The sequence below is a fragment of the Maylandia zebra genome, linkage group LG7, assembly GCF_041146795.1.
Source record: "Maylandia zebra isolate NMK-2024a linkage group LG7, Mzebra_GT3a, whole genome shotgun sequence".
In the NCBI taxonomy this organism is placed as follows: domain Eukaryota; kingdom Metazoa; phylum Chordata; class Actinopteri; order Cichliformes; family Cichlidae; genus Maylandia; species Maylandia zebra.
Window position 1 is genome coordinate 2351129 of NC_135173.1, and position 12673 is coordinate 2363801.

The window sequence follows — 12673 nt, forward strand, 5'->3', positions numbered from 1 at the left end:
TCATATATAAGTAAACACATGGGGCTATTATAGACCGAGGGCAATAAAACTCATCAGATCATGACTTTACTGCCCAAATTATTGATACTGCTTTATGTGCAGTAAAACGTATTCGCTGTGGCCGTGTTAAATGCTACAAAACATGGATTTATTATTGGATAGCGTGATAGAGTCAGGACCTCTACCAATAAAGCTTTGATAGCTGCTTGCCTGACATCACACGCCACCTCTATGATCCTATAAATATTAGAAATATTGGATAATACAAACTAGCCCCAAATGACAGCTTTAGAAGTACCAGGGAGGTCATTGGTGGGTTTTTACAAGGAATATGAAGTTTGTTTGTTTTCTCTGTACATCTCTTTACTCTTTAAATAGACGCTGTGTAAGCTTTAAAATAAACTCTTCATAGCAAAAGAAACAAAAGTTGAAGTAAAATGTAGAAAGAAAACAACAAAAGCTGGAATCCAAGACAAATACTTGTCAAAGTCAAAGCACCCATCTGTGCAGCACAGTGCTCTTTAACAAGGATAATGATCTGTTTGAGGCTGACAGACCGTGAGCTTGGCAGTATTTGGTGACAAACAACATTATTAGACAGATCAAAATGTTGGCGATGGCCCGACATGTAAAGTTTGGGGATCATGGGAAAGCCATCCAAACCTCACTGTGGAGCATCCAGACCATCAGACTCGAGTCCCTGTCTGAGTCCATCACAGGTATACGTGGGAAGCTAAAGTAATGTGATAACAGAGTTAAGCATAAAGCCTGGGACTGACTAAATATATCAAACTGTGTCAGAGTGAGGGTGGTCTCAGCATTAAAACAATATTCAGCAGCTTTACTGGTATTTTTGTCATTTCACGTTACATTTCGACTGCATCGTGTCTGCAGCTGTTGGTCTTCGGTAACCTGGTTACCACATTATCTGTTCCTCCAAGAGAAAAATGTGTTGACGCAAGCCTTGAGATTCTCCAGCATGTTCTCATTAAACTACAGCACAGCTGGGCTACTTCCTGTTTGACTCAGGATAGAGAACGTCTGTTTTGTGTGGCAGGCAGGAATTGGACCCAAACGCAAACTCACGGGGGATAAACTCAAAAAGCACAGCTCTATTGCTGGAAAAACAGCTCACAAGTTATAGAAAACTAAATATAACGCTCACCAGGAAACACAGGGAGACTCACACACAGTCATGAAGGAGACGCGGACCTAAATGCACAGAGGGTTAACGAGGGCAGTGGGAGCACACGGGGAACACAGCTGACACAGATAATCGTAACGAGACAGGCAGGAGTGACACAACATGACGCATACTGACGAGAGACTGTCAAAGTAAAACAGGAAGTACACAGAGGTGCAGACAGGAGGAGAGAGAGCACGGACATAACGGGCTGGGGAAAACATTGAATGAAACACAAGGAGGGGAGACGAGGGCTCACAGATCCACAGAGGGGCACACAGGGGGTAAAAGTCACGAGGGGAAATCAACTTAACAACCCAGGAACCTAAATGAAGAACAAAATACAAGAAAACTAAGAATGCTGGGCCAACATGGCCCAGGATCACGACACCTACTGCTGTGAAATATTGCACTTTTCCTTATATTTTCTTATCTATATATCTCTGCCTATTTACATCTTAGGATACAAGATATTAAGATAAATGGGGACACGGTGGGCCGGTGAATCTTCTAATTGAATATAACTGTATAATATTACTGAAATCACTATAATAGGTCCCTTATAAGCTATAGTATGTTGATCATTTAAAAGCTTTTGGTGATCTTTTATTTTTTCACAGTTTTTCTTTGTTTTTTTTACATGTTCTTTGAATCTTTTATGTAATAAATCTTTCATCTTCTAACTTTATCCCACTTTGCTCATCTGATTTTCAGCATGCGTTTTATATTCATTTTTATGGACCCTCTGTTTATTGTCATCTCACCCTCTTGACATTTTGGCAGTAACACTGACTTTGAGTTGTCGTAACTGTGACCTGCAGACAGGTTGAGGACATAGTGAAAGACAGACATTTGGAGAGGTGGGAGCAGAACGGTGTGCATAGAATAAAACGGCATTATAAAAAGCAGGAGCTTTCTTTGGCTTCTTCTCTCCTTCCCTGTGTGCGTCTGCATAACAGTGCAGGTGTGTGTGTGTTTATGTGTATGTCCAGTGTGTGTGCCACCCTGGGTTGAGTAGGTCAAATGCATTTGACGTGGAACACAATTCGTCTGATTCGCTGGTCAGAATCTGTAGCACTCAGTGCCCAGTGCACACATGCATGCCTGAACACCACGCTGCATTTATTCTATCCATCTATGTGGCACTTTGATAACATTAAAGGTCATGAATCCTCATAAACCTGGAATTAATCCATTAAAAATCTATATTTCTGGATGTCTGTCCCCTCTTGGACAGCTGACATCAAGCTAACTAGACAATAACAATAGCTGGTTATAAGCTAACATTTTGTTAGCTAATGTTAGCCTAAAAATGACACTTTCTCTCAGGTAAACAGCGTACATTCTCACTTTATATGAGAGTTTATTCGCTGAGTGCTTGAGGCTGTTAATGTTCAGTCCAATTTAAAGAAAGTTTCTCTAATTCTGGGTAACAGCTGCAAAAAACGCAGCGCTTACCTGCAGAGGAGCTCAGGATATCCTCAACAACTCACCTTATTATTACTGTCAACAGACAGAAGTGAGCTTCACTGACTCTTCAACATGTACCGGACTTCTTTCACACGGCTGACAGCCTGCACTACAGACGGTGGGCTGAGATGCTTGTCCTACAGTGACCACTGTAGATAGAATTATTGGTTAGGGGTTTGCACTGTACCTTTAAGAGGAAAAATGCAGTTAGAGATGCATTTTTACCATAACATGTGCTTTTCTTTGAGCTTTTCTATAAATATACCAAGTGATAGCAACATAAAGAAAAAGAATACCAAGGGCCAATGAGAGGAGCTCGTGAAGATGTGCAGGGTGAAGGCAACAGTGCTGCATGTGTTAGTCGGAGCAGAGTAAGGATTTGAGAAGGGGCCAAACTGTGATGGATGGGGTTAGTGCATTTTCAAAACTGCTGCTGTGCTCCCTGTCTATCAAAAGTGATGAAGGAGGGACGGGAAATATTAAATAAACTAAAGAAATATGAAGGTACAATTTAAATTAGGATCTTTGCTAAGCCTGTCATGGTCCTGGGCCATGTTGGCCCAGCGTTCTTAGTTTCCTTGTATGTTTGTATTTTATTCCATGCTTCCCCTGCCCATTATGTCTAAGTTCTCCCCGTGCTCTCTCTTCCCCCTGTGTACCCTCTATGTATTTATGAGCCCTCGTCCCCTTTCGTGTTTATTCCATGTCTCCCCTGCCTGTTACGTTGGGGTTCTACTCGTGCTCTCTCTCCTCCTGTACTTCCTGTTTCACCTCTCCCGTCAGTGTTCAGTTCACCCCGCCCTGTCTCGTTATGATTATCAGTGTCACCTGTGTTCCCCGTGTGTTCCCACTTCCCTCGTTAACCCTCTGTGTATTTCTGTCTGCGTCTCCCTCTGTTCAGTGTGACGTCGTCCCTCATGCCGTGTGTGGATCTCCCTGTGTCTCTCTGTGAGTTCTTAGTTTGGTCTCCCAGTTTAGTTTAAGTTTGTATATTTGGTTCTGCCGGCAAATAAAGCTGAGTTTTGAGTTCATCCCCTCGTGCCTGTGAGTCCTGCATTTTGGGTCCTACTCCTGCCTGCCGCACGGCGATTCATGACAAAGCCAACACTGGTTCATCCTTTGTGTTGAGGAAAACGTTCTTCTGAAACGTCAGGCAATCAGTGCAATAAAGAGGTTTGATAGTAATTATTTCCCACTGTGGATAGCTTCATCATTTTACTGGTGTGTTCCACTGTGGGAGCAGAAATCAAACATCTTTTAGGATGTAAGTTTTTCTATTTTGTTACTTTGTGTGCTACATATGAAACATCTGATTATGAAATGATGGCCTTCGATAAACCTGTGGTGCTTCACTTATTTAACTGATCAGACGCCCTCTCAGTCCTGTGTGGAAACATTTTTTGATTGACATCTTCTCCATTTTTATCTTCCAGTTCTTAAAATGAGACCTGCACACACTTGTGTGGGTTTAAAGTGTTTTTTAAGAGTAATAAAAATGATAAGAACCAATACTTCAGAAAAACATGCTAAAATTAAAACATGATGCCAGATGTTTTTGTAATGTACCGTCAAGACGCTCACTGGGAACAACACAGCCAAGTACGCGTGTATGAAGTACTTTAGAGTACACAGAATTTCTGCTTTAACAAGACGTCCTCAAAGTAGTCCAATCCCAATGCCATCTATTAAGTAAAAGCAAAAGATTTCTCCTTTAAATGATGTGCCTTTGATTGCTCTCATTTCCAAATCAAATTTCAGTGGTAATGCTAATGACTGCCTAATTTCTGGTATGAAAGAAGAACGACACACTCGAGCGGTATTGATCAGAGTTGCAGTAAAAATCAACCAAATTTCTCCTCAGTGAGCACAACAAACTTAAATAAAGGTGAAAATCCTTGTTTTTGTTTTTTTGCTAATCTCACTGTTTCTCTGTGACCAGGCAGGACTTGAGGGAGTCTGGTCATCAACACAAATCTGACATTTTGTGAGTCTGAATGACAGCCTGTGTGTAATTTGTTACCACAAAGTACTTAATGCCGCTTTCACACGTGGTCAGGATGACTGAACTGAGATCTGCTACCTCCACATTAATGAACGTTAATGAAGTGTGATTTATAGGCCTTATCACTCAAACGATGACAATTATTGCTTCAGTTAGAGGTTCGAGACTCTGTCTGAACAGACGTATCGAGGATGGGGGAGGGCTGAACTGTGGAGCTTCTTATTATCAGCTCTGTAAGGTTAATCAAGGGGTTCAGATTATCCAATGTATTACAAATCTTCCCTTACTATGTTTTAATGAAAATCCATCAACAGATTATCTGCCCGTGTGGGCGTAACCGCTAAGCAAAGAATAAATGAAATCTGTTACACTTTGACCACAAACCCTTTGAAGTACAGTAGCACAGATTCCGATGGGCCCCTCAAGGCCTCGCAGCAGCTAACGATCTCAACAGCTGTCTTCTCTTCATGATGTAAGAGAAAACGTTTCTTGCACGAATCACATGATGCAACTTATGTGACTAATTTTGTCTGAAATTTCCAACAGAATTAATTAAAACTGTGCTAAAGGTAAAACTGTCTTGTTTTTACTGTATTCAGGACAAAAACAGAGCAGCACACGTGCCATATGTACAGACTGACCTGTGGCGGTCTCTACTCTCACTTGGCCCTGTAACTTACACAATTACAGCAAATACGAGTCACGTTAATCCCGCTCAGTATTTAGGCCAAACCATTAGGCTCTGGCGGATTTGTTTCATGTTTCTGCAGATGGAGCACTCTAGCCCTCTTGACTGGTTTAGAGCTTTAGTTAAGCAGAATGGTTTTATGAAAGTGCTGAGAAGGAAAAGCACATCAGACAGAGTGACAGTGAGGATTGGAGACAGAAAAAGCTGGACTTTTTTTGACAAAAGTTTATCTCTCATAAACCACAAGTGCTCGGCTTGTTGTGTGGGCTCTTGACATTGAGGAAGTATGTTGCACTTCAAGGTATAAGTTAAATGGGAAAGTTTGCATCCTCCAAATCCTCTCTGAGATTTGACTCGCCGTGCTGCTCTGATGTTATTCTGGTAGGCTGTGAAGAGGGGAGCAACTAATCAGAAGTGTCATTAAGAAAGTTTGGCGAATTTAATTAGGTCTCATTTCTGGTGACAAGACTCTCATCAGTTGTCGAATAACTATTTACACTGAAGTAATTGATGCTTGATGGTGAAGGAGACAGGAAGCAGAGAAGCTGAGCTGCACTCAGGGCCACGTTTTCAAAACTTTGTGCACTAGCCTGTAGAGTTTGTGCTGAGCTGTTGCTAACCAGCTCACACATACATACAAGAATAGAGATGCGTTCGAACGAAAGTCATTAAATAAGTGTTGGATAGAAAGTCTGCTCTTTTAATAGCTGTGACTGCAAAAATAAACATGTCTTATGTGTTTGTGAATGTGTTGTCACGTAGCACCCCGTGTCCCAGTTTAGCCAGTGTTCAGAGTTCTGCAGACTTGGCCGACTCTCTGCTACGACTTCTCCATCTCCTCCAAAATATTTAAGATGTTTTCTTCCTCTTGCTTTTGAAAACAGGGAGAATTTCAAACAGTCGGATCATCCATTATTCAGCAGCTACCTGTCTGCTTTGGCTTCTCACTCTGGTCCTGTACGAGTTAAAAGGGATGGGACTTAAAAGTAAGAGGATGGGATACTGGAATGTCAGGCATGAAAACTGGTGTCTAACTTTGAGGGACCGAGGCAAGAGAGGAGAGTGAGACAGATCAGCTGACGGACAGACTGACTACAAGTGTGACAGCAGTGTGAGGCGCTGGATGTTAGAAAGTGTCCCGAACTCGAAGATATTGAGGAGGCGCGGGGAGATGAATACTGCACACAATCAGCATAGATCTCCACCCAAAAATACACAAGCAATTGCTTTTATAATGTCAGGGTTTGACGCCCCTTCTCGCATTTTCCAAGAACATTATTTGCATCTTTTACCGACAATGATCAGTTTTAAGAGATAAATGCAGACACAGAAGTTCCCCTCCCTAGCATCTTCATCCAAATATGGCGATGAATCCAGGCCCTGAAGGTCCCCAGGGACTTGTCACCTGTTACTAAGCAAACTCAAACACAGGTTGCTGAATAGTTTCAGGCCTTTGCTCCTGTTTCTAGATGATATGTGCTATATGTGTTTTGTAAGCGTGTATGCAGTTTTAACCTTCTATAGCTCTAAGTCACTTACACAATAGATCGTCCAGACATGGCGCCGAATGAAGCTTATGACCTTTAATTAATTGACTGAGCTTCAACTCTTTAATAAGCACAAAATGCAATGTGTGTATACAATGATTATGGCTGCCCCTGTAATAAAAGGTTAATGTAAAGCCCACAGGTTTAATAACCATCTTAATGCAATGTTAATGCTGCAGGATATATTGTAGCTGTAAAATAATTTCTTTAATTCCACAAAAGGCTGGCCTGATCGGGGTCAGATGGTAAATAAATGGTAAATGGCCTGTATTTGTATAGCGCTTTTACTAGTCCCCCCTAGGGACCCCAAAGCACTTTACACACCCAGTCATCCACACATTCACACACTGGTGGAGGCAGCTACAGTTGTAGCCACAGCTGCCCTGGGGCGCACTGACAGAAGCCAGGCTGCCATATCACGCCATCGGCCCTTCTGGCCAACACCAGTAGGCGGTAGGTGAAGTGTCTTGCCCAAGGACACAACGACGAGACTGTCCGAGCCGGGGCTCAAACCGGCAACCTTCCGGTTAGAAGGCGAACGCCCAACTCTTGAGCCACGATCGCCCCACCCCAGATGGAGTGATCGTGATCAGATCAGCCTGACATTGTCCCTGCCTGCACCAGGATGACCAACATGGGAATAAGAAAACAGGCAAGACCTGAGAAAAAGATTACAGCAACAAATAAAACGTGTAGCTAGTAGATAAATCTGCTTAATAATACCTATGCTACATTTCTGTCAGGTTTATATGGTTGTATCACTTAAGGCAAAGAAATTCCAATGAACTGCCAGATTGTTGACCTGTAATTATAACATCTGGCTGTTTAATCCTGCTTTGACTGATGTTTGGTCTGATTTTCAGACACTTGAGTATCTGTCTGTCTTTGGGTTCAGAACGCTTCTGCAGCTTACAGTAATGGAACAATGTGATGTTCACTGGGATAAAGTTTTCTTTCAGTTTTGTGTCTGTATAAAGAGTTGTGTCACGTTACATGCAGAACTTCTTTTACTTCGTGTGATTTTGGGCAGCTCTCTCTCATTTCCACATTGCAAATGTTTGCAGTCCTGTATGTCGGGTAAATCAAATATTCTGGTTGTGCCAAAGTGCACAAAGTACAAGGCAATGGGGACGGAGGGGGAAATAAAGTACAGAGCAAATCAATTTTGCTGTTGATGAATTTTTACTAGTTGATTTTAAAAGTCATCTCAAAGTTCAATGTAGCCAACAGTTTGAATCAAAATGTGTCATAATACGCATAATACACAGTGCATTTAGCCTCCAACCAATCTTTCTCCTCGTCTCAATACATTAAAAAATCAGCCCTCAAAGGACTGCACAGTTAGCGGTCAGTAACTGAGTCATCGCTACAGCGTATCGAGTTTTGCGTGTGGGTTCACTGTTAGAAGAGGTCAAGAGAAATAAGTGTAGAGCAGCAAGAGATGATTTTTTTAACCTTGTGAAAACAAATTTGCTGCTTTCTTAAAAACGTCACACAATCCCCGTTTTTCTTCCTTATGTTCTGATGCACATAAATGTTTGAAGCTATCAATGATCAATAATCCATTTTCTTTTATACTATATATTACAAATATTTAAATGTAATACATTGTTTTATACTGTTCCCATTTGTTCTTTGTTACCTTGTGTTATGTGTTGGGTCTAAACTTAGACCCCGCTGACCCCGAGACCTACTCCCATGAATGACAAAAAAGAGCAAGGCAACAGCGGTCGATCGATTTACTTGCAAGAGAGGCCCATCACGAATGACCCCGACGACGGCCTCCTCTCGCTGCCTTTCATTGAAAAACGTTCACAAGAAACAATAGTTTACAATGGTTCACGCAAGTACCCTCGTAACCCCCCTTGGTTACAAAGACAAGGCGCTGTGTGTGTGTGTGTGTGTGTGTGTGTGTGTGTGTGTGTGTGTGTGTGTGCGCGTGACTTCCTGATCACAACAACATCCTGGTCATAAAAGGGGTAATCTCCCCCACAGGTTCAATTCCTGTATTGGTTCACCATAAACAACACAGTAAAGCCATAAAAAGGGCAGGAAGCTTATCAAGCATCAAACAAACCTTCACAAGGATGTGCTTGTGATAAAACACGACAGCCCCCCCAGAACCTCGAGAGGCTGGGGAGGGGACAACACAGAGAAACAATGTAGAGATGGTAAGCATAAAAATGACAACATTTACCAATTCGCTTTAACATTATGGCTCGTGTAGGGGTGGCCAGACCATAACATAATTGTGATCCCTCCTCGAGTCCAAGCAGCACACAGTTCATACAATTTGATAAGAATTCTGTACAATGAGATGATTTAACACAAAAGAAGGTGCGGGCTATAACTTCGGGGTGGACCTAATGCCAAAACAACAAACAAAAGGAGCCTATCTAAACTTACCTACAAAAAGAATTAAACCAAATGACAGAAGCTTACCTCCCTAACTAACAAAAACATCAAGTATGTTGTCTCCAGGTAGGTAGCCAATCCGCAGGAACCGTCTCCTGGATCCACCTATGATGGAAAAGCACCTGCACGCTTAAATTTGCATACGAGAGACAAGATTACGACAGCAGTCGTAACACCTTGTCTTCACTTTCTTTGGATCTCGTAAAAACAAACAGGCATTACAGTCGAATGCTTAATAATGTAAATAATGCAACACAACCATATCGACTTGTAGACGTGGTCGGGACGACCAACTGCTGAAGTTCAAACTGAGCATAAAGGCCATGAAAGGTTTTTTGTGCCTTTGAGCATGGCATGGCTTTTGGTGCCAGACAGGCTAGTCTGGGATCTTCCCACACGACCACATCGTATCCAGCAAGAGAAAATGTAAGAACAGAATAGTCAGACTGGTTCAAGCTGATAGGAAGGCAACCGTAACGCAGCTATAAAAGCAGCTTGCATTTGACTAACCCCAACTGGACAATAGAAGACTGGAAGATGCTGATGAGGCTCGGCACTGTGACTTTCCGATGGGAGGATCGGGATTTGAGCAACATGAAAGCATGAATCCGTCCTTTTACCAGTGCTTCAGGCTGGTTCAGGTGTGGGGGGAAATCTTCTCGCTACACATTGGACCCTTTAGTACCAACTGTTTTAAATAGCACAGCCTACCCGAGTGTTGCTGTCAGTCCCTTTATGACCACATTGTACACATGTTCTGATGACGTGCTGTCACATACTGTCATGTTCAAGAAACCAGTTTGAAATGATGTGAGCTGAGTTCACTGCACACAAACAGTCTCCACAGTCACCAGATCTCAGTCCAATCGATAGTAAACATTTGGCATTGGTAGAGCAGTAAATTTGCATCTTGGCTGTAGAGTCAACAAATCTGAAGCAACTGTGTAACACCATCATGTCAATATGGACCAAAACCTCTGAGAAATGTTGACCTTGTTGAATTTATGCCCCAATAAATGAAGGCAGTTCTCAAGGCAAACTCAGTACTAACAAGATGTACCTAATAAAGTGGCAGGTGAGTGCATATCTACCAGTGTTCTTTAGGAAACAGCCCCTAGCTACTGTAAATTCTCAAATGGTTGAAGACATGTTTCTATATGCAGGTCGGTGTGAGTATGATAGTTAGTGTGTAAACTCACACACTGATGCCAAATGACAATTTAATTAAGATGGACAACATTTCTGTCCCAGTTTAACCTGCAAACCAATACAACAACCAACCTTTCTCATGTGGTGTGACTAAAAGCACCCACGGGAACACGGAGAGGAAGGAGTAAGGGTCTCAGAGGAAGGACGAATCAACAGGAAAGCACCTCTCATAGAAATGCTTGGAAATGTACTCCCCACTAGTCTAATTGTCTGAGTGTGTGCAGCTTAAATAAATATCTAAGTGGTGCGAAATGAGGGGATGGGAATCTCAGTAATAAGAAACTGAACCGGTGTCGTGCTCACAGTGAATGAAATCAACCACAGTGTAAGGTTAGCCCGTTACTCTGCTGATTTAAGGCTGAAGAAAAATTTTCAAGGATGCAAGCTGCCGGTTTTTCATTTTCATGTCACTCTGCTGAGCAAAACGGGCTGAGTCATGCAGTCTCCTCCATTTTCCTCTCTCTCTTGCTTGCGTCCTGGGATGTGAAGGGACTGATTACAGGCTAATCAGCTGTTTGGAATTTGGTTCTCATTTCTTGCAGCTGAGTAAAGTAAACGAGTGTTAAAAGAGAGAAACAGGATCAGGGGCAGGGAGAGGCTTTCATACTCTCAGTGTGGCAGCAAATAATTAAAACAATCCTAAAAGATGCCAAGAGGAGAAAGCAGAGAGTGTGAAGCAGGAGTAAATTGCTTTTCTTCCTGGTAATTACAGGTTTATGCTTTTCAACTGATGCAAAGAGCTGCTATTTTGCACCTTATTATGATAATAATATTTTCTTGCTCGATGCGTACGTTCGGCCGCATGTGTGCGCGTCACCGGTTTGGGCTGTGTTTTGCACTTTGCTCTGTTCCTGCTTAATAATGACAATGCAAACTGTTCATTCTTCGAGTTTCAGGCCACCATCTCTCTGCGCACACTCTGCTGTTGCTGTTAAATCGACACAGTGGGTCATAGTTCAGTATACTCTGTGGAGCGTCTGCAGTTGTTCAGTGGAACTGGCACAGAGCCTCCTCGAGACTTCACCTGGCTCACAGCAGACGGCAGTGAGCGGGCTGGAAAAAAAGCTTTGATGCTTTTCTGGTTCTGCAAAGGGAAAGTCAGAGGTAGGCTGAGTATTCATATTCAGTCACATACTTGCTGGGTCTGATTTAAGCCAGGATTCAGTGTTCCTGGATCTGCAGCCGCACCGGGAAAAGGCAGAGCAAAAAAGCATGTAATGAAAGACGAAGAGTGGCTCCGTTTACTTCAACAATGAGATCTGTTTTGTTCTTTGTCCATCTGTGCTGAACTGCTTTCATCAAGTTGTTGTCCCATCGAACACGTTTAATTTATCAGTGGTGATCAGCAGAGATGGGCAGTAACGCGTTACTGTAATCCGATTACTTTTTTCAAGTAACGAGTAAAGTAAGGGATTACTATTGCAAAAACGGTAATTAGATTACCGTTACTTTCCCGTAGGAACGCTGCGTTACTGCGTTACTGAAACTGTGATCTTTTGCGAGAATGTCTCACGACAGTGACGTAAGCGAGTGCGACGTTCGTGACAACAGCTGTGTGCAGATCAACAATGGATCACATATCGAGTGCAGAGAGAGTATGAGCGTGCAGCGTTTAAAGCGTGGAAGTACTGACCTTACTTTGAGTTTGATTCCATAAAGAGTGACAAAAACATTAGTGTCCGCTGTGCGTGGGAAGAAAACTTCTTTTTACAGCGAAAAAACCCCTAAACTTCCAACAAGCACCGAGTAGCTACGACGTAATGGGAAACTCACAGAGAAACTCGCGGATTCTTCCACTGACCGCGGCACACCTGCACCAGGGTAACCCTCCGCCTGCCCCACTCCTGCTTTACAGGTGAAAATAGAGCAACAGGACCGCTGAGTCTTTGACTTTATTTATTTTCTGCTGTGTTTTACTTGCATCTATTTGAAAGACTGAGTGTAAACACACAAAATATTTTATTTTATGAGCTGGAATGTGCAGAAAATAGGTTTAAATGTTAAACTAATTTATTCAACTCAGAGAATGTTGCAGATAATTAAATTTTTGCTTGATGCATAAAGTTAAAAGATTAAAACTGATAAAACAAGTTAAAAAAAGAGACTTTTCCATTTGATTACATTTTGTATGATGGATTATGCAGAAAAAGTAGAATTGG

The 12673-nt window shown here is 42.3% G+C and overlaps 1 protein-coding gene across 2 annotated transcripts in view; it reads left to right on the forward strand.

The window, feature by feature from the left end:
- Positions 1-12673, forward strand: part of LOC101486372 (cadherin 13, H-cadherin (heart)) — a 212847-nt gene that overhangs the window by 147081 nt on the left and 53093 nt on the right. The gene's annotated exons all lie outside the window — the stretch shown is intronic.